General features: G+C 41.9%; 1 protein-coding gene across 7 annotated transcripts in view; it reads right to left on the bottom strand.

The window, feature by feature from the left end:
* The window catches only part of KCNMA1 (potassium calcium-activated channel subfamily M alpha 1), a 713,595-nt gene that overhangs the window by 102,859 nt on the left and 587,863 nt on the right, over positions 1–22,873 (bottom strand). The gene's annotated exons all lie outside the window — the stretch shown is intronic.

Below are 22,873 nucleotides of genomic sequence, written 5' to 3'. Positions count from 1 at the left end.
CAACTGAATTCAAGTGTTTTTTTTCTTTTCTTTTACCCTGATGACTTCTTGAAATTCTTTTTGCTGTGTTATTTTCATCGACATCAGATGGGATAATATGCAGAAGACAATCTTGTGTGTGCAATAATTTCCAAAAACATACAGGGTCCCCCTCTCCTCTACAATATACAATAGACACAGAAAACTCAGTTTAGCAGCAAGACCAGACCATTATCTCCTGAAACCTGCTAAAATGCATCCTACTGAATAAGCATTATATTCTAAGTCATCAACTCTCAATGTTAAACTATCATTTTCATCTCAAACTGCTGGCTTGGTCAGACCTCTTGGTTGTGATATTGCTGCCTAAATTGCATTTAATGCCATGGGTTTGCCACTCTTAAGAAAAGGGGATGTGTAGCATCTCCTTGTATCATGAGTGACGTCAGTAAAACTTGGGTGTACGCTTTCAGTCTTTCAGGATGCAAACATCATTTTACTAAAACTGAGGGTAAGGAGAGAGGGAAAATTGCTGGATTCGGGATCTAACAGTGTGCTTCCTATTTTCTGTGGGCTTACCAAACTTTCCTCCCAAGAAAAATCATGTAAGTCATAGTATTACAGTCATTTTGCAATATGTAATTCAAAATGAACAAAACTCCCAAGTTGACCCGACCTCTCTCTAATATGACTGCCTTAGAACTTCACTGTAAAATCTGGGCTAGTTAACTATCAAGGTCTTACAATGTGACCATGAAAGAGCAGTCCCTGGATTGGAGCACAGAATGGTGCCTGCTTTCCAGATCAACATTTCCTGTCTTGTAATCATAGACTACCAGAAATCTGGCTGCCTGTCACATAAACCAGACTAGTGGGAAGGTATGGACATTTCCATAAGCAATGAAGAAAAAACAACAACAAGATCAACAAATGCCAGATAAATAACCCATACTGTGAGTTTGGTCCTATAACTACCATAAAGGAGCACTGGACTGTTATTTTAGGATGAAGCCCGTGGTGGGGAAGGCCATGTGCCCATCAGTGAGGTTGAGCAGCTAAGCACAGCTAGGAAGGTAAGACAGCCGTTGGAGCCAAGTTCTATGCCTAGAGGGTGAGGGGCAGCTCAATATCAGAACATGGGGGAGTTAAAGTGGGTGATATCCTTGGAATGAGAGTTTCTGGTCTAACGACCTTGGGACAACATCTATCGCCAAAAAGTTTGGTGAACATTTTGCAGTATTATTGATAAGATCAATCCATAAAGCTATGTTTTTGAAAGATCTTGGTGAATATTAATACACAGATAATGAAAAGATGAAGGATGCTGCCTCTCAAAAGCAATGCCAACAATAATATCTCCGACATATATATAACTCTCTACAGTTGAACAATCACTTTATCACATACATTATCAGGCAGAATAATGTCACAACTTCTAGCTGAGAAATAGGAAATACATTTATTTGGGAAACCTAGATGATGTAGGTTGAAAACAACAACAACCTGTCATTTTGTAAAATGAGGACAGAAAGCATCTCCCAGTGGCCCGCCCTGCCCTGGCACAGGCACAGGGAGCACCCACCCCGAGGGAGGCTGAGGTGGCAGGGAACGGGAGGCTTGCTGGAGCTTTTTCATTTCTGGCTTTTGTGGTGCTAACAGGAGAATGGGCAGGGAGACTTTAAGGAATAATAGGTTATGTAGAAGTTAATCACAGGGTATATTTCTGGCTCTATTCACTGCCTAGGAAAGCTGAATTGTGTAAGTTTGAGTCCATCAACATGAGTAATGAAAGAATTCACCTCCTACATGGGAGACAGAAAAAATACTATATAAATATATTAATGGAATCCACATAACCTGAATTGCGATGTTCTCTACATATACACGGCGGGCCTAATGGATCCTCTAGAACCAAATTTGGTGGATTTTAGATGTATCTGCTGTACTTGCCCCCCATCTCAAACCATAAGCCTCAGGTTCCATATGTATCCTGGTAAGAGTCCCACATTCATCAGTGTCCCCTGTGCCTAGAGTCTCAGTTCACACATCTTCACTAAAATCTTGACTTGCTATAGTAACTTGCCCAGTGCTCTGCTCTCCTCAGGATTTGGTAAAAAAAATTCCTTCTAGAGATCTGGTTGCCTTTGGCTCTCCTCTTTCCTTTTTTCTTGGAACAGACTGCTTCTATCACCTCAAGGGCCAAGAAAAGACTCAGGCAAAGATCACTAGATATTAGCTTCTCAGAGATGAGACACAGAGATGAACAATGGAATTCTAGGACCAAATACACAACTGAAAGGAGAAATGTAAAAATTTCCTTGAATTATTGTAATGGAGTTTGGTGATTGGGAAGGTAGTAGAAGATAAAAGATAACTTTTACTTTGAATTAAACTGGAAAAAAAATGTACTGGAGTACAGCAAAAATAGCTTCTTCTTGGGCTGGCCCTGTGGTGTAGTGGTTAACCTTGGTGTGTTCCACTTCAGCAGCTCAGGTTCACGGGTTCACCTCTCAGGCACAGACCTACACTGCTCATCAGCCACACCCTAGCGGTCACCCACATATAAAGTAGAGGAAGACTGGCACAGGTGATAGCTCAGGGCTAATCTTCCTCAGGGGAAAAAAAAAAAAAAGCTTCTTCTCAACTTTCCTCCTTCTCTCTCTACTCCCTACTGTCACCACCAATGGTAAAGGCTTTGAGGCCAAAAAGAGTACGAGACTCCTTTACATAGCCCTGGCATGTGCAGTACATGTTTGTGGGGGACAAGTCTTTGAATAGGGATGAAACCTGCCAAGTCCCTGGCACAAACAACTACCTTCTTTCTTCTATTTCTCAAGTTGAGAGGCTAGCAAACTGTAGTCTGGAACACGCTTTTGTACGGCCCATGAGCTAAAAATGGTTTTTATATTTTTAAATGGTTGGGGGGGTAATATAAGAAGAAGAGTATTTCTTAAAACATTAAAATGATATGAAATTAAAATTGCAGTGACTATCATAAAGTTTTTTCGAAACATGGCCATGGTCATTTGTTTATCTACTGTCTATGGTTATTTTCGCTCCACAACAACAGAGCTAAGTAGTTGCAATAAAGAGGTATGGCCCAAAAAGCCTAAGATATTCACCAGCTGGCCCTTGCTGATCCCTGCTCTCATTTATCTTCTCACATTTTCCTAGCTTTCCAGTTTTCAAAAAGGACGCTATCAATCCCAAACTGCCAAGACAGCCAAACAACGAAAGAAACACATATGGAGCCCACTTCAAGTGCACAGATTTGGGGAAGTCAGGCTGGACAGAGGTAGTTTAGTGACTCTAGTGTCCCTGCCACCCAACCTGCTGCTAGTCCTGAGGGTCTCCTTGCATTTAGGGATATGAGTTAGGTGAAAGTCCCATTTTCCAACTCAAGCTAAGTTAGAGTCATCCTATCCGTACTCTGAGAATTAAGGCAAACCACGTGTACCGTGAGCAATTCCTCGCAGCTGTCAGTGTGCGCTGCAAGTCCGCCCTGCAAGAGCCTGCACGAGACAACAGATTAACCATTAGGCCAGATATGCTGCAAATATACAGCCTCAACCTTTCCCCAGCTAGCTCACAGCCATATATAGATGATTATTTCAACCGTCAGCTGCCGCATAGATTTAAAGCCCTGCACAATAACTCCTGGATTCATCTGCCCCTTGTCAAACTTGCACAGCTTTAGTTGGAGGATACATGGTGTGGCAGTTTCACTGTGAATTCAGGATGATCCAGACGGCTGCTGTCTCTTTGTTAACAGGAAGCCAAACTGATGAGTTTGTAATGCATTTCTTATCAAAGGTAGTTTCAGAAAAGAAAATGTGCCACATCAGTTTGGCTGGAATTTCACATATGCTAGATTATGGGCTTAATCAGAACATCTCTGCTATTTTCGTGAGGAAATAGATAATTCTGCAATCATTCCATTAAAATCACTTTATTCCAAGGAATTATGTATTTATGAATTTATAATTATCCTTGATTTTTTTCCCCTCCTGCAGTATATTTAATAAAATCATCAGCTAGAGCCTACAAAGCAATAATGCTTAACAGATACAACCATGCTAATATATTTTTTTAAGTTAATGCTGGTATTTTTGAGCTGAGTGTCTAAAATCATCATTGTGAATAAAGGGATCATAATCTGCAACTCATACATTTAACAAAGACAAAATGGACTGTAATGGGATTTGTGGAGCCTATAAAGGAACTCTTTTTCTAATACGGTTTATTACCAAATAGATTTGGATTTCCTGGAGGGAAATCTGGTCCCTCTGAAATACATCAAGAGAAAATGCCTGTAAGGTATTGCACACTGTTCCTGGCACACGGGAAGTGCGCACAGAAATGGACGCAGCTGTCAGTTTTCTGTTGTGCTTGTTGTTATAAGCCATACTGATTTGTGAAATTCAGTACTTAAATGCAGCATTAAAATGGCCATTTATTCTGTCTGTGTTTAAAATTCTGACCATTTCGTTCAGCATGGACTTTCTTTTTTGCATTTTGATTTTTCAAAAAATATTGCTTTAAACTATATTTATCTTGATTACTGAGGTTTTTGGTGCCCAAGGCAAATGCCCGCTCTCTTCACTCTACTCCTGGCCCTGCCCTGGCCCTTTCTCAAGGGGGTTCTAGGCGTTGGTTCTGCTGCCCTTCCTGTCATTACAAACAAGTTATCTTAGTTTGTATCTGCCTGTGTGTCTAACTGCTCCCTTGTTCAGCACTGGACAAAGCAAGGTTTTTCTGCTGATCACTTCACGCTGTTTGCATGAGATTGTTAAGGAAGAGCCTTGTGAGAAAGGCTTTCTTATGGATTTACAAATTGTCAGATACCCAAAGGAGTGGAGAAAAGATCATGCTGCCTCAGGAATCTGAGATTTGCCACCTGCCCAGGCTGAGAAGCAGAAAACAGAAAGGGTCCGGTCTCTCATGGACCCGATTTCACACAACACATCACATTCCCCCGGTTAACACACTGTTGATCTACATTTCCACTTTGGGGTAAAAGTTTTTATTTGCTTCTATGTTTTGACTCGGATATTGACTTCCTTCTCTTTTTGTTTTTCCTCCCCTAAGTAGCTTCAAGGAAACATGACTGGCAGAAAATGTCAATCATATTTTCACTTTTCTATTTACATTTTTAAAATTAATGCTTGCCCCAATGATTCTATTTGAAGCCCAGCCTAGAATCTAAGTGTATATGTGAAATTGTTTTCTAAACCATAAAACGCTATACAGATAAAGACTATTATTATTATTAATATCATTATTATTATTTGCTCATCCATAAACACCATATCTTCCATTGAGCCAGTTTTGTCAAGAGCCTCCTAGAATTCTAATATGTATTCTAGATGGTTGCACTTTCTCTGAAACTCAGATAAAGATAAAATGCATGGGTTTTTAGTGCAACCCAGGTGCAAAGCATGGCCTGATGAGGAATGTTCTGCCAGAATACTTTAGAAAGACTGTTTGCTTTTAACCTTGGGAGGTAAGGACCAATCTGTATTGTGATTTTACACTAAACACAGCATTTAGTATATTTCTTAAGGGCATAGTCACCTTCTAAAGATGTTCTTGAACTATAAAATCATTGTCTGTATTCTACTATAATTTATCCTCAGATATATCCCATGCAACATTTTAAAATGCTAGTGCATGGTGGGCCCTGTTCTGATCAACAGAGTTAGAGAACAAGGTATGGAATGCAGGAGCAGGGCTGGAAAGGGCATAGGGATGTTCTGGCCTCGCTTTCTTTTGGCTCAAGGCTACACTAAAATGCAGACCTAGAACCAGGACCAAGGTCTGCTGATTTCTAATCCAGATCATTGCTGTCAGAATTCTGCACATGAGAAGAGTCTGAGGATATGAGCTTCTAGAGTCAGGCCCCCTGCCCAAGTTCCAGCTCTGACCCTCGTCAGAGCTGTGATCTCAGACAAGTTACTCAACACCTCAGCGTCACAAGATCTCTTGTTATCCCCTCTGGACAGATGAAGACGCCAAGATTTGGAGACGCTGTGGGGTTAAATGAGATAACCAAAGGCCACATACACTGACAGCTTGAGGACCAAAATACTGTCTCGGTGTGCTCTGCTTTAAGTCTGAAGATTGTCCATAAAAATATGGATTTCTAACCTCTGCTTTAAAATCTTGCAGAGGACTGGGCTCCTATTCCGGGAAGATAACTGTCTCATGGTGCATGAGGTCACCAGCTGGTCAACTGCCCCAAGGCTGCCCGGTATCCCCACCCTATGGCGGCACCCCGCCGTTACATCTCTGGCCCTGGCGCCAGCCACACTCGTGTGCTATCCCTGAGAAAAGAACTGTAAGGCATAGAAGATCCCTCTACAAATGGCAACTCAAACTGAGCTTTAATATGAATAAGAAAGATAATGATTAATTAGGCACAAAGTCCTCAAAGCTACCCTGCTGGGTCCAAACCGGGGTATTTGACAAATTATCTAACTTCAATTTTCTCATCCATAAAATGGGAATAATCAGAGTACCTTCCTCATAAGGTTGTTGTGAGAATGGACTGAAGACATGAAAAGTGCTTAGAAGAGTTCCTGGTAAGCTCTTCATAAATGTTACCTATCACCATTATCTTGACTTTGAGAAATCAAAGCAATTAGAGCTCTCAAGCACAGGGTCCTTCACAATGCCCATGTGCTATCTTTCAACTCTCATCTACTTAAATGGGTTCACACTCTCTCTTCTGCCCCAAGCAATTGATCTGGTATTCAACCTCAAGAATGAGGTGAGATGTACCACCCCCACGCCCATCTTCTGCATCTTGTTCGACTGTCACCTTTGTCCCATATTTCTTGTGGCCCTAATGAACTGCTCAGGTCAACATAATTAGGTTATGCCAAGTGTCATAAAAACAAGAAAAGCCAGAAAATGTTTAAACAGGATTCAATTGGAGAAGTCTGGGGCCATTCAGAGCAATAACAAATGAAAATCAGATGGAGACATGGAGAAACCCCCACCATTCCCTCTAAATTAAAGGAAATCGTGCTGCTTGATTGTGAGGGGCTCCGTCCCTGGAATTTCTTTGGGAGGTCATGGGATTGGGCGTGCATGTGGGAGATGGTGGGAGCGGCAGGGGAAAGAAGGACTAGAGCCGCGACTCCTTCACTATTCCTTCCCACCAGGTCTTCTTTCACCTACCTACTCTACCCACTCTTCAAGAAACAGGTTAGCCTACATCCTCCAGGAAGCCTTCCCTGATGACTGTAACGAGGTAGAATCTCTCCTTTCTTTAAACACCCCTTGGCACTTCTCATCTCACACCCCTCTGACGTCTCCTTACTTTTTGCATTATAATTTGTTTTCCGTTTCAATGTGTCCTGCTCCCCAACTGGGACTTATAAGCACCCGTATGGTAGTTTACAAATCTCCGAATCTCTCGTAGTGCTGAGCCCCTAGTGAGGTTCCTAATAAATAGCTCCTAGTTGCCAGGGAGGCGGCATTGCAGAGAGGAGAAGCACAGACTAATGGTGAGGAGCCTGGGTTCTAGTCTCAGCTTGGATCAACTGCGTGTCTTTGGCAAAATACTTCCACTCCTGGAGGATCAGTATTAGGTATAAGGACCTTTACAGCTCTGACTTGTAATGGTTCTGGGCTTAATGCTCTCTTATGTCACTTGATGGATATCACAGGAGCCAGCCATGGACTGACAGCCTCATAACTCTCCTGCCACAAATAATTATCCAGCACTTCCTACCAGACTCAACCCAGAAGCACTACAGAATAGGACAAACAGGATTCCTGGTCCAAGGAAAGTGCGGTCTAGCTCAGTGGTTCCCAACCCTGCTTTTCAATACAATGAAATGAAGAACTTTACAGAACACTGATGCTTGAGTCCCATGTCAGACCAACTCAACAAAAATCTGAGGGTGGGGGCTGGGCTTTGCTTTTTCTTTTTTCCAAAAATCTTTTTAAAGATGCACAATAAGAGAGAATCACAAGTCTAGCTGGAGAAATGAGACAATTGCATTAAATACATATGCATATTTGCAACTTATATGAAATAACAGTACAAAAGATGCATGATAATGGCAGCTGAGGGCTAAATGAAATGCTTTAGACAATAATTGCTAGAAAGATCTGGGGTGGTCAGGGGAAAAAAGCAAAACTTGAAACAAGAGTGGGATGAATAGAGATGTCAGCCTTGCTCACCTGCATATCCCCAGAACCAAATACAGGCCTGGCACACTGGGGGCACTTAAGCCATGATGCTAAATAAACTAGGGGTTGGCAGCAAAGGGTGGGAAGGGCATGCTAGGCAGAGGGGACAGCTTGAACAAAGGCAAGGAGGTAGCAAAGTACTAAGCTAGGGAACCATGAGAAAATCAGCTTGGTTGGAGCAGAAGATTCATTTGAGGGCATAGTCGGGAATATAAGGGGCAGATAGTGTAGAGCTTTAAATTCCAAATGACAGAATTTTGATAATATTGGGTAATAATCTGAATCCTCTGAAAGTTATTTTTCCTTCAATTTAAATACTCAAATTCAAAGAGGGCAGTGGGTGATTTGCAGCTTGGCAAAGGCTATCAAAACTCCTTAACTCAGCCTATTTTCTTTCTGGCCACTTGAAAGTTATAAGGGTCCACGATAAGACACACACATACGTGCGTGAAACTAAAGACAAGGAGGCCCCTGGCAATGGTCCAGTTCCACTGGAGGTCTTGCTTTTATTCTGGAGAGTGTATTTGATAGGAAAATAAAGTTATTTAATGCCTTGGAAAGGGGTCCTGTGAAACTCACAAGGCTGTTTCCTCAGAGCCAGGCAGGTGAATCCAACCTGTACCCTGGGATGATTACTTCCTGTCTCCAACTACTCAGGTTGATCCGTCCCCTATAAAAGAGAACTAGAAGGAACGTTAAAGAGAAACTGGTTGCAATCAACATTCCAAAAACATCTTCAACAAAACCAGTGCTTTCGAGCAGATTCACTGAGAAGGAAACGTTTCCCCAATCCTCTCCTCCTTGGTTCCACCTAATCAACAATGCTTCAGGATTTTCCATGCCAAATGCACATGAGTGAACAAAATAAGAGCGTACCTTATGTTATCTGGATCCTTGACCTGGCCCCCCAATCTAGTATACCTAAAAAGCATTTAAAAATTCAAAAGAGAGAATTCCTATTGGAGTCTCAAAATGAATGGTTTCAAATTTTTAAATTACAAAAAGAGTAAAATACTTGCATTCAAAGTTCTTTATGATATGATAGGTAACACTTAAAAATGAAGAATATAAACAAATATATGAGTCATCCTGGGATGTATTTTAATTCTCCCCCTCCATAACCTCAATAAATCCATTGTCTCCTGTACAGGCCCCTGTTTACACCCAAATATCATGTATAAAAGGAATAGTATAGGTTTAAAAGAAAAATAAAGCTAGTAAAAAGACATAGCAGTGTCTTTAAAAAATTTTTTTGAGAAATAGGCTATGTGTAGACTAAACAACCAAAAGAAAATAAATGTTTTGCTTGTACATCTTTTTTTTTTTTTTTTTGCTTCCTTGAGGCCCACATGGACAAGCTGATCCGCCTCTGTATGTACGATCTTATTAAGAAAAAAAAAAATCTCTGATCCTGTTATCAGAAATTTAGTTCTGGCCAAGTAAGAAAAGCAACATTCTTTGGTTACTTGGATTTTGAAGTAATTCTCAGTGAAAGAGCATCACATTAAAATTATTTCTATACAGCACATTAATCTGGTACGTAGGCCACATTTATAAAAATGTTCCTCATTACCCTGGTCTGGAATGCAGCCTAGAGAATTTGTTTGTATAAATAATTATTAGATAAAAATGGAGACTTGCCCCATAACAATAATCAGATGGTGGAGGTAATCCGTTTTAGGGGTGAGAATCTGGCATTGTGTAGTTACCGTTTAAAAACATGGTAACTAGAACTTGTTCCAAACGAGCATTACATCGAACACGTTGGATTTAAAGAAATCTCAGCAATTGAGAGGTGTTGTCTGAGTGGTGGTATATCTCCTCAACAAACAAACAAGCAAACACAGTTTTAGAAATTCATTTGAGAGAAATAAAGGGGCATTTGGAAACGAAAAAGCAGAAAGTTAGGGGGTGGCGAGTACCTAGATACAGCCAGGTAGAGGGTTTCATTTATAGAAAAGCAGCGCCACCTGCTGGTAGATGTGTTTCAAGCCACTCTGCAGTTTGCCCGCCATCATCTGTCTTGCAATCTATGCATAAATATACAGCAGTATTTCTCAGCTGCCGTTATACATAAGAATTTTATTACTAGTCGGCAGATTTCTAACACACTGGTTGCAGTTTAATAATCCTCTATTACCTGAAGCATGGGTTATATAAAAACCTAGAATGTTAATTGTTGACAAACCAATTCTAATATGTAAAGCACTGTAAGTCACCCAGTAAATATGCAAATAAATCAAAAGGGATAGCTCTTTTTCCTCTAACAACGTGTTATTAAACACCACAACTTGATCACTTACATAAAAATAATGTCCATACATTTCGATGTACTAAGAAATCAGGAAAAGTGTATTATAATCTTACTGAGAGCTTTTCCCTCATTTACAATTTAGAGGAAAATGTTTTTGCAGAGAATATTTTCCCTTTCTTTAAAAAATGTACCTAAACCAAAATGTCACTTAGGAGATTTTCTCATCTAACAAAATCTGAGTTATAAATAATCTAAGATTACATCTATAAAATGTTATATTTTTTAAATGGCAATAGAGTAGTCATGGAGAATATAAGTCACAGATACAGGAAGCAGAGAAACACTACCTGTCATTTTTCAGAAAAAGATCACACAAACACGATAGCAAAGGAACATAATAAAAGGAAGAAACAGGAATGTGATAGCTGACTCTGATTATATCTGCAGAGGAAACTGTGAAATAAATTAACACCCAAGCACCCACGAAAGGCATATTGTAGCTTCTACAAGTGATCGTTATGCAACAGAGAAGGCTGGTGATTTTGTAAGAATAGCAATAAAGTGTAGGTTGAGAAATCTGATGGCGATAACTAATGACCACACTGCTTACCACTCTGATTTGATCTCTAACAGAAAAAACTAAGAGTCTTCTACAGGATAGATGTATGCAGGAGGGACTGTATTTTTCACTTGAAACAAATAAACCCCAAATGGGATCAAAGGGCCCCAGTAAATGAAAAATGACAGTTCCTATGGTGCCCTGATTTGATCTCAAGCAAGACCACTATGCTGCGAACATTCCAGAGCTTAGGAGGGAGGCAGCCTGCTCTTGGATTGTTCTGAGAGGAGGCTGAGTGCCACTGCCCATTCCGTTGGTGGGAAGCCCACTCTAATTTCAAAAAGTTATTGAGATTTAATCTTTAACAACTACAACAAAAAAGATTGCTTATGCAGCAACCAAAAGGGTACCCCTTAAAACACGTCCACAAACAATTTTGTTCCTTCCGCCGGGAGCTGTGGAACCCCTCGACATTCAGTTCTTCCATCTGTCTGAGTTGGGTAAAGCATACATGTAAAGAGAATCAAATGTCAAAGTGCTTCCTTTGAGCCCAAAGTATCTCCGGTTACCTATTACAGGGAACTTGAATAGAAGGGTCACAGGCGTAGGAGAGAGCATCTCATCTCCCACCTCCACTGGTTACCACTAGCTGTGGAGAGACGGGGTTGCCAGGAGCCATTTCACGCAGATGTGGAGCGTGCAGGGGAATCTGGTGGATATTAGGGCTGTCAGGATTTAAGCTGGGGGCTTACGCTGCCTGGACATAACTCCTAGTGTCTCAGCCAGTGTATCAGCAAAGCCAGAGAAGGTCCCCACAGCCAGCTGGAGCCTGAGTGATTTAAGGTACAAGCCCTGGCTTCAGAACACTTAGGGTAAATTCAAATCAATGGGGAATCATAGATGGATGAAAAGAGCTTATCTGAGTTAGAAACGTGTTGCAGACCTGAAGGGCAGAGTGAGGTCACTCAGGGAGTAGTGAAGCAATAGGTTTGCCATGCATTCCCGATGTGCACCTCTATCCATCCAGACTCAATACCCAGTGGCGTATGGAAGGGGAATACGTCAGCATCCTCAGATCCACTAGAGTCCAAACACTGTGCCTGTCAGCAAAGCAGTGGAAAAAATATCACCTTCAAAAGAAACAGTGATCAATTGTAGTTCAAGTTATTCAAGAGTGCTCCAGCACTCAAAGAAGCAGCTGTTCAGAAATATGTTTTGTTCAGGATGGTACAAGGTAACAAGAAGCAAGGCCTCTAAGTGCAAGGTCCTCCTTTCTCTTGAGAAAAGTGCCTAATAAACTATGGGAACATAGTCCCAACACAGTTTATAAGTTACTCAGCAAACACTTGTTGAATTTGTACTGTGTGCCTTGGCTGCTGCGTGCAATATGCTGAGAATGTGAAGACCAGTGAAAGTTGTTGTTTCTTGTTGTTGACTTCTAAAACACTCAACACAAAAACTACTCTAAATGGGGTTTATATGAAGTGTTACAGGATTACAGGAGAAAGATTCATTAATTCTGATCTGAGGTGGGGGGTAGGGCAGTCAGGAAGTTTTCAGAGATGCGGATATTTGAGCTGTGTGTTTAGAGCAAGAGTCAGCAAACTTTTTCTGTAAAGATCAGGTAGTAACTATTTTGGGCTTTGTGAACCATATGCTTTCTGTTGCAATTACTCAACTCTGTTGCTTTCACTTGAAAGGAGCCATGGACAATATGCAAATGAGTGACCATGGCTGTGTTACAATAAAACTTTATTTACTAAAACAGGTGATGGGCCAGATTTGGCCCATGGGCCATAATTTGCTGACCCTGCTTTAAAGGACGGGTAAGCTTCCATCAGCTAGAAAAGCAAGAGGAAAGAATCACAGGTACAGGAAAAAGTTATAAAAATATGTTAAGTAACAAAAATAAAAAATTTTTAGACAATGGTTAGACGAAGGATACTTACATGGAGGATAGAATTAGAAAAATAGGTTGAGGCCAAACTTTTTCCTCTTTAAAATGGGATGACAAGATCAAACCTTCGCTTTAACATAATAAAAGTGGTGGTGGTTTAGTGATAAAGGAGGCTAATTCATTGAAGGGCAGTGGTGGTAGGCCAGGTGAGAAAAAAAATGAGTGTCTAAACTTGGCAGTGCCACTGAGAATGAGGAGAGAAGATCTGAAATGTAATCCATAGATCAAATCACAGAACTCAGCCATCAGCAGGATGCAGGAGAGAGCAGGATAATGGAATCCTTAGGATTTCAAAATGTGTATTGATACTCACTCAACCAGCTTCTAGACCCATCCTCATATCAGGTCTGCTCAAAGAAAGGGGCAATGTCAAGGCATAGGGAAAGGACTTGGCCTCGGTCCTTGCATTAATCTCATCAATGAGAAAATCAACAACAAGCAGAGCCCAACTACTCATAAAGCAATTCAGGAAAGGTGATGCTGTCAAGTCTCAACACCAAACTCAAAGATGAGTTGAGATCAAGACCGTCATCAAGAAAAGAAATTTTAATAGAATTTGAAAGGAAAGAAATGTCATCTCTCTCCACCATCTGTTCCCCTCTTGTTTGCTCTCCAATCTTCCTTCCATCTTCCAAGAACACACTGAATTCGCTATCTCCCTGTCCATTTTAAAGACAGAAAAGTTATAAAGGCAGTTTCAGTAAAAGGAGGGATGATGAGAACCAAAGCCATAGTTGCTCCATGAGATAGGGCCCATTATTATGTCCATTTTACAGATGGGCAAATTAAGGAATAGAGAAGTTCTGAAATTTGCCCAAAGTCCCACAGTAGTAAGGGAGGATGCCTATTCTGAGTTTGCTGAGATGAAATGAGATGATGTTGGTGCCTTGAGAAGCATAAAGACTCATGGAAATGGAAAGCATTACTCTTACAGCAATCGGCAACCACTGAGCATTCATTTGGTGAACATATCAAAACATGATTGCACCAGGACTGATTTCCAAAGTCCCCAGAAAACACACAAATCTCACGCCTCATCTCCTTTTCCTGCTGTGAGGCTCCCTAGAATTTCAGGCTTTAATTGCCAAGGAAATGACTTAGCTCACCGCACATTGAGGAGAATGGCTTAGGAATCCCCTAATATACAGCAGAGAAAAGACAGCAGATGTCTGCTTAACAGATATCTATGTCGATCTTCATTGAAGAAATCTGTGGAGGAGTGGCTCTTCCAACAACAAGCCCCCTGCACATTTCACATCCACATCCCAAGACTTCCAGGCCACATGACCTGATGCCCTCCTCCTCCCCATCTACATTCCTAGCAAGTTTCATTCTGTCGTTTTCACCAGCGTCTCTCCTCTCTGCAGGTCATTGACTTCCTTTCTCAGTACCACCTGTTTAGGGCTTTGGCTTTGAAGCATCCCTGCTGGACATGTTCTCTCAGTTGGATATATTACAGGCCATATGTGGAAATTTACTCATCTGCGCTGAAGAAATGGCCACATCAACCTTGACAAAACGCAGAGAGCAATTCAAAGCCACTCAAAGGTAAGAGAAGCCTTGGTGCAGCCTGAGAGGGCTCTGCAAGCAATCAAAAAAGCCCCCTGCCCCCTCCTTGTCTAGAGCAGAATAAACAGAATAATGATACTTAACAGAAGAGATCCATGAGGTACTCAGCCTTTGGACACCTTGAGGTGGGAGGAATTATCACTTGGGTGCTGTTGGATTCAATCTGCCCAGCTCAAGTCCGAGGCAATGATCCTAATAGGTATGACTGGCCCTAAATGTTGCTTCACATTTGGACAGGCAGACGTGGCCATGTGCAGATGGTGACAGCTCTCTACAAATGGGCCCCTTTCCTCATGTTGCCCCTACTTGATGCATTAATATTTTTGTGTCACCCTCACTCACAGGAAAATGATCAGGTTCATCAAAATTAGTAAAACTGAATCATATGTCCTCTATTTTCTAGGACAAATGCTCTACATATACGTGTATCTTTTGTGGGGTAATATCCCTCTCTCTCCTCACTTGAAACATTGGTGGATTTTTGCCTACTGTGATTTTTTGTCTTTGTTTCTAGATCGTCTTTCTTTCCCAATAGTTAACCTTCAGAAAGAATGTGGATTGTACCTACTAGTTGATGATTTTCAAGACCGTTTAGTTATGTCCTTTTTTTCTTGCTAGATTTCCCTCTTAATCTTCTTGTATCCCAGTTCTTAGCTGCTTAGAAAGTTTTAGGAAACTTCATGGATCCAGGGATATCCTGCTTCTCGCGTACCCCTATTCCTTTAACTGACAATTGAGAATCGCTTAATTTATTCATTCTTTTACTCATCAAACATTTACTGAACTGGAATCCTTCAGGCCATTTCCTACTCAGGGATTCTTGCCAACATCTGAAGCCCAGTCAAGGATGCCAGCATGTTATATTTCTGACCTTGGAAGGAAGGAAGGCAGCCCCTAGGTCCTTTCTTGACTGAGTGCAATCCAAGAGGCTCCAGCCCCAAAAGCTGGCATCAGCCAAAATGGAAATCACTGTGACGCAAGCAGTCAGCTCCACTCCCAGAAGAGGGCCCCACTCTGTGGTCTACAAATGCCCCTCTATGCACTGTCTGTACATCCTGCATGGCTCCAGCTCCAGGGAGCAGTCTTGCTCACTGCATTTAAAGCTTTCTTAGTGCAGTTGATCACCCCTGATGCAAATCTTCTTCAAAAGCTTCCACTTTGAGTTTGCATAGGGTTTCTCTGTAGCTCAGGAATATTTGGTGCTACTCACCCTGCCATATTGAAAGGCATAGAATGAGGGCTTCCAGGTTTACCAGAAGAGGCCAGGGGAGTTTTTCTCTTGCTGTTTCCCTTCCTTGTGGGAGGACAGCTCCTCATGAGGATGACTGAATGAGATGGTCAGAGAAGAATGGTCACTTTGGAATCTGCAGACTGTTCACCCAGCTTGTGTGAGCTGGACATCAGAAGATTATCCCCTCAGAACAAGAATCTGTGAGCATGTCTAGAATCTCCCTCCAAACTAGGCACTATTTACAAAATGATTTTTAATGCCCTCTCAGATTTCAAATGTGTGGGCCTGACAAGGCTGGACTTTTAGAGTCCTCTTGGGAAAATCATTGTCTGGGTAAGCAAATCGTTGCTCTTGTAAGCAAATGTGGGGACGGAAGACTCGCTAATTATCTAATGATAATTCAACACGGTGGTTTGGGAGAAAGCCCCCAAGAGAAGAAAGACAACACATAGCCAATTGAGTGGGTACATTTTGCCTTATTCCACTTCCAGAAGTTGGCATTCTCAGCATTCACACTCTAACACTGTGAGAGAACCCAGGACTCAAGTGCTTTTCTGTGCTGTTTTAACAATCCTATAGGGTCGACGGTGTGTACAAATCCTACAGTCATGGATGCTGACATACAGATACAATGACTGCAGGCAAAGGCCTTGTACACAAAGAAATAAAAGGGAAAAGAAAATAGTGCCATGGTACTTAGATGCCACATGACTTCCTCGTATTTTGTGTGGCAGTACTTCACAGAAAATGTGTTTTGTATTTCCACTGCAGTAGGATAAGTGGTTGAAAACTACAGTGGATTTTCAGTGAATGGGATGTGAAGCACTTTATTATTTTTTTTCCTCCATAGATGTAAGGGGACGTGCTGTCTCCCTGAGAAAGATGGGAGGAGAAAAGTCTCATTGCCATACACAGGGATTTAAAAAATAATTCCCAGGAGCTCTAACCAAAGCTACTGCATGCAGCTTGAGCCAAGACCCTCAGGGCTGGTCTCATGTCCCACATAGTGGCTTTGATTTGCTTTCTTTCTGCCCCCCAGCCTGGGCCAATGCCATCATGCCAGCAACTGAGAGCTGCCTGCCCTGTTACCTTCAACACACACAAGATGTGAGTCTTACTGGAAATAGGGAGAAATGATGAGGGAAGAAGAAGAAATATTGGTCAGAAAAAGGAAAGAGAAAGAATAGACCCCCAAGACCAGGGGTAGTCGATGCAGCCCTGTAGGTCTCCAGTCCTGGTCAAGACTTTAGTAAATTCTCCTCCAGTAAGAAGAAAACACCAGTGAGCCTAAGTAGGAATTGCGATGGGTGCCGGGTCAGCTGGGGAGAATTGTGCTCAAGAAACTTAACTAATAGAAGTCAACTGCTTCAGCGCCATTAATTAAACTTTCTTTTCAAAAGATTTTAATTCTTTTGATTTGCATTTGGGTAATGTGCTTCAGCTGTGGAGTCCTGGAGGCTGGCGATCCCACCTTCCTTCCTAAGACTTCTCAGAACAGCTCTGTGCTGCTTTTGCCTTCCACAGCCTCCGCAGCTCCAGCCCCTTCTTCCACATGGCCAGAGACATCTTCCCAAAACAAAGCCTCTGTAGCCATTTCCCTGATCAAACACCTTGAATACTTTCTATTGTATTACAGATTAAGAACAGAATCCCATCACCTGGCCCCTACCAAGGGTGGCCCTATTTATCCTTCAGGGCTCTCTCCCCGCACTCCCCTGAACAGGTCTTAAGCTCCAGCCAAACTGGGTGACCAGCTGTTGAGCAGGAGGCTCCAGGCGTCTCCACTGCGACGCCTTTTCTTATGCTGTTAGGCAGAACACCCTTTCTCTCTCATTCTTCAAGGCACTTCCGAAATGCCACATCCCATGGGACCTTTCCTCACTGACCAACAGGAGGTGAAATTTGCATTGTGAAGCACTTCGAACCTCTCTCTTACGGCACTCCCCATGCTGTCTCGAGTTTTCATTACTAGAATCTTTATCTTTTCTCCTTCCTTGGAGACGGACTGACCTATTAATCTTCTTCAACTGTGTAAGTAACTGAGAACTCAACTGACTCCACAGACTGTGGAGCCACCCAGTTTGTTTTCCAATCCCAGCACTGTCACTGATTTGCTGTGCGACTCCTGGCAAGTCATTTAACCTCTTTGCACCTTCCTTGCCTCATCTGTAAATGGCACAGTTGACAGAGGCCTCAGTTTATAGTGCCTCAACTGTGAATAACAGTTACTACCTCATAATAAGGATTAAATTAATTAATACTCATAAAGGACATAGAACAGTGCCTGCAATGACGCAAATGCCATGTGAGTGTTAAATTTAACAACAACATACACACATGCATACACACACACACACACACACCCTTCACGTGTTGGCAGAGTACCTTGCATATAGTAAGATTAGAGACTGCACTAAGTTTAGTCTTAATGTGAATCCAAATTAAGCAATTGGCCATTTCCTAGAACCATCACATTAACAGCTATTAATGGGTAATGGAAGACACCTACAATGAGAGTAAATCTGTCTGGGGAGTGGGCTTATGCTCAGATAAGACAAAAACATCAACCTAGCCTCAAAAGGGGAAAGCAATTTTTCAGCAAATCTTGGTAGGCCTCACTCTCCTTGTCTCTCCACCACTGAGAATGATCTGTTTATAATCTCCACATCCACTCCACTCTGAAAATGGTTCCCATTACGCTGTTCTGTGCTCATTGCTTCTAGACTTAAACGCAAGTCAAAGATCACAAACACTAAGATCTTCCCCACAGGCATGCTGGCATATGTCCTAAGTTTGTTGGGCCAGATGACAAACGCCCATCTCAGATGAAGGAAGCATCCAACTGAAATGATGGGCACCATATGAGAAGGGAGGATCCTAAGGCATGATTGAGAGCAGAGGTGCTGAGATCAACTGCTCGTTTCCGTCTGGATGGGATTTGAAGGCAGAATGTAGTGGAGCCTGTGCTGTCCCACAGGCCTCTCTCCAGTGGCTTTACACCATTATTGGTCTGATACTAATTTGAGACAATGGCCAATCACAGTACAACAAATTAGCCACAGACACGTGATAGCAGTCAACTCAGGGGGCTATCCTGAACGCGGGCTGGGGGATTCCCTGTCTCCATGAGCCACACGTTCCCACAGATGTTTCTAAAAGCCTCTTCCCAGAGGCCCATTTAGAGAGAAATCAAATGCAACTTCGACTTAATTAACGTTTTAAATGATAATGAATACAATGTAGATTCATAGGAGGCATTTACATTGTGTTGTAAAATTGATAAAAATTTAATAACTCTTTGTTAATAAGTTATGTCTCTCCAGACCCATAAAGCCTAAGGCGATGCAAACTCCAGACTGGTGCAGGTGGAGGCGGGAGGCAGAGATGGACTTGACATTTGCTCCAAGCCTGCTCTAATTCAAACCTCTGCTTGTTCATCAGTACTTTATTTCATACAGTAAAGGTCAGGATTTGGGCTCAAGGCAGAGCCTTGACAAGAAAGCTCAAGTGAAAGGCGGGCTGGCCCTGACATCTGTCGCCCGAGATAGCAGAGAAGAGGGAGACGAAGAGCTAACTGGCCTCATCTGTCCTCCACCATGGAGGCAAGATGGAGAATGTGCTGCCTGGTGGTAGGAGCTGTCAGGGTGAGTATCGTGACAACTGGCACTGTCTTGAATAAAAATGCAAACATAATTTCCATGTCACCTTGCATAAGGACCTCTGCTCAGCTTACTTGTGGCACGCCAACGTCTTTTCTAGTTTGTCCTTGAAGAGCCCAGTCACCTATTAAAGCATCATATCCCTGGGAAGGGAGGTGTCCAAGCAATGGGGTAAACACAGGGACCCTTTCATCTTTCCTCATTCTGACCTTTCTACTGCTCGTCTCCCAACTCTGTTGCAAAAGATTTCTTTTGAAAAGTTGACTGCCTTTTGCCTACTGTTCTATTCTCTTTCATCTATATGTGGTGCCTCTTCATAGCGTATTTACCTTAAAGAATTTAACAATACTTTTTTGGGGACAAGAGGAGAGCAGAATGAAGATCCCAAATGAAAGCCAACTGCTTCCCCTGACACTAAACTGAAAAAAACCAGCTGTTTCCTACGTATGAAAACCTAGTTTGTTTGGAGCTCTTTAGAGATGGGTAATTTAAGGGATTTTTGTCAAAGGAAATTTTGCCCAGGCATGATTTTTGCCTTGCAATGCTGATTGAATGAGCTGACCACTGCGTAAGCACGTAGGAAGGCGTATTTCCAGTCAACCATTGCTAAATATGGCTACCACAAAATCAAGTGAGAAGCATTGGCTTCTGTAGCCTTGCCCATTACCAGAGCAAGTGCCATAAGAAGCCCACCCAGGGACATTATTAGTCTCAAGGAATGACTAAGTGGCTGCCTAGCCCTATTGTCCTCCTGTTTTCACTTCCTGCAATGAAGTGCAGATCACCGAATCAGCACTCATGGGCCAGGGATAGCGAAAGAGCTAGAATTCAACGGCAGCTTTAGTGTTTGGTGTCATGAATATTGAGAGAGGGAGAGAGGAGAGAACCATACCAACGTGCATGAGGAAATGAGAGAAACTGCAGACCCAGAATGAATGGGCTTAAAAAAATGCATGGAAAACTATGACGGAATTGATTTGGGCTGAGCTTCCTCTGGCTCTCATTTTTCGTATCTTTCTATCACTGATGGGTGATGGTAGGAAGGGAGAATCTTTGGTTTCAGGGCCCAGAAGTAAAATAAACAAATAAAATTTAGGATTGAGGAGCTTGAGGGAGTCACCCAAAACTATACATAAAAGGAATGAGATAATTCTAGGCTGTTGATTTGTAAATGAAGCTTATTAAATTGTCTCCCTTTAGCAGGCATTGGAGACTGTCGGCAGAGAGTGTGTCCTATTTTAGACATTTTCCTAGAGCTAGCTGCACCCCGCCTCGTATCTGATTTTACGTACTCCACAATGCCGTCAGTTCATGGAGTGACTTTAGTTCTATTGGCAATGTTAATTCTCTGCCTGTAGAAACTAAAGGCTACTCGGCATAAGGTGATTTTTGTTTATTATCTGAAAAGATTCAAGATTACACTAAACTGATTTTGGTATGGCTCCCTTCAACCTAATCGTATCGGACTTCTCTCAACTTAACCAATAGAGTCGAATGCCTCCCTGTATTATATTTCTGTTCAAAATAAAAGTCATGCACAATTTAAAATTAGCTCCAGTAGTTTGCAAAGGTTGCAACTGTACAGGTTTAAACTATCAGCAAATTGAAAGGTTGATGTGAGTGATCACGCATGTACTTTAGCTAGAACTATTTCCAAGTGCAAGTCTAAAGATCTGTCTCTCTTCCAGCACATGATTAATTTGTTCATGCCAGGGTTACTGACGGTTTGTGGCCAGCCTCATGTCAGGCAGCTCTCAGCAGGCGTGAATCAATAGGGTCCTATGTTGTCACTATATCATAATTTTAATTGTCCCTTTTTATTAGACTTAGCAATCAGATATCAAGCAAGACTGAAATAACAAGAATAGATGCTGAACAGAGAAAAAGGACCATTTTACAAAATTATATTGAGGGGAAATGAGATTGATATTTATCTGGGTGTGTATGTTGCTACACACACACATATGCTTTTTTATTGAAGTATAATTGACATACAATATCCTATTAGTTTCAGGTGTACATCATAGCAATTCAGGAGCCCTCGTACACTGTTGGTGGGAATGTAAATTGGTGCAGCCACTATGGAAAACAGTATGAAGGTTCTTCAAAAAATTAAAAGTAGACTACCATACAACCCAGCAATTCCACTTCTGGGTATTCATCTGAAAAAACAAAAACACTAATTCAAAGAGATGTATGCACCCCTATGTTCATTGCAGCATTATTCACAATAACCTAGACATATATTTCTTATATTTGATAGTACTAGAATACAGCTACTTCTGTAAAGTCTGGGGCTCATACCATCCTAGCGTCTTTTAAGAGAGCTAGTACCCCTGCCCAGGACCACACGAAGTGGAAACAAAATTGGGATGATCAGAAAATGGTGCTATGTACACGTATTCTAGCCTACCATATTGAACAATTCAATCTTGCCAAAAATAGAATTATCTTGTGATGCATCATCATAGGTCACTCATTGCTTTTACTTTTCTGACACTGTTCTTTAAATCTTTTGTAAATGAGCCCTTCTTCTCTGCAGATATTTTTGTCAGCACAGTCTGGCCTTACACCTCCTGAGTTCAACAGAAGGAGACAACTGTTAGAACAGCACGTGACTTCACAACCGCCAAAGCAAGGTGATAGGCCACGCCTCCAAGGAGAGGTGCTTGGAGCGGGCAGCGCCTGCTGTTAGAAGGCAGACTTCTAAAACTGTGTGAACACTTTTAATGTATTACCACTCCCCTGGGAATTGGCTACTTCTCTTCCCACTTCAGAAAATGCATAATGGGACTTTGTGTTTCAATTTAAAGCCCCTTGAAAACGGAAATCTTTCCCCTTACGAGAGAAAAAATAGTAAGAAGGCAAGAGAGAAATGAATTAGGCAGTCTCCAAAGCACACTGGCTCAACTGGGAAACTGCGACCAAAGCAAGCACCGTAATAATATAATGACCTTTAATGAGTGTCTTGGGAAACAATACAGCCCTTGCAGAAAAGACAAAGGGCAAAACCCATCATGGCTCTGCTGACACTAATTCAACATGATTTTCAGAACAACTAAAGAATGTATGAGAAGTAATCTGATCCACCCATCTGACCTCACTTTGATTCAAGGGCCCTTCTCCTGCCATTTCTAATTGACAAACCCTCTACATTTCACATCTGCTCATATTTAATGAAAAGCCCACTCTCACCACTGCTCTTTGAGTCAACTAGCTCTGTCAAATGGGCACCACCCAACCCCACCACCAGTGAGGGAAGCCCAGGGATTGCTCTTGGAGCTCTGCCAGTGGAATTCCACAGAAAGAGAGACATTTTTTAATTGGAGAAAAAGGGCTTATGTGGGCACACGAAGGGGCTCAAATTGAAATGGATTTTTCTAACTTATTATTAATGGTCAAAGGTGAGTGGTCTCACCCACAGATGGATGAAATCTGCTTTTGTTTGGTGGAGTGATGACAG

This window comes from Equus quagga, chromosome 2, assembly GCF_021613505.1.
Source record: "Equus quagga isolate Etosha38 chromosome 2, UCLA_HA_Equagga_1.0, whole genome shotgun sequence".
Lineage (NCBI taxonomy): Eukaryota > Metazoa > Chordata > Mammalia > Perissodactyla > Equidae > Equus > Equus quagga.
This window is presented reverse-complemented; position numbering and strand designations above follow the sequence as displayed.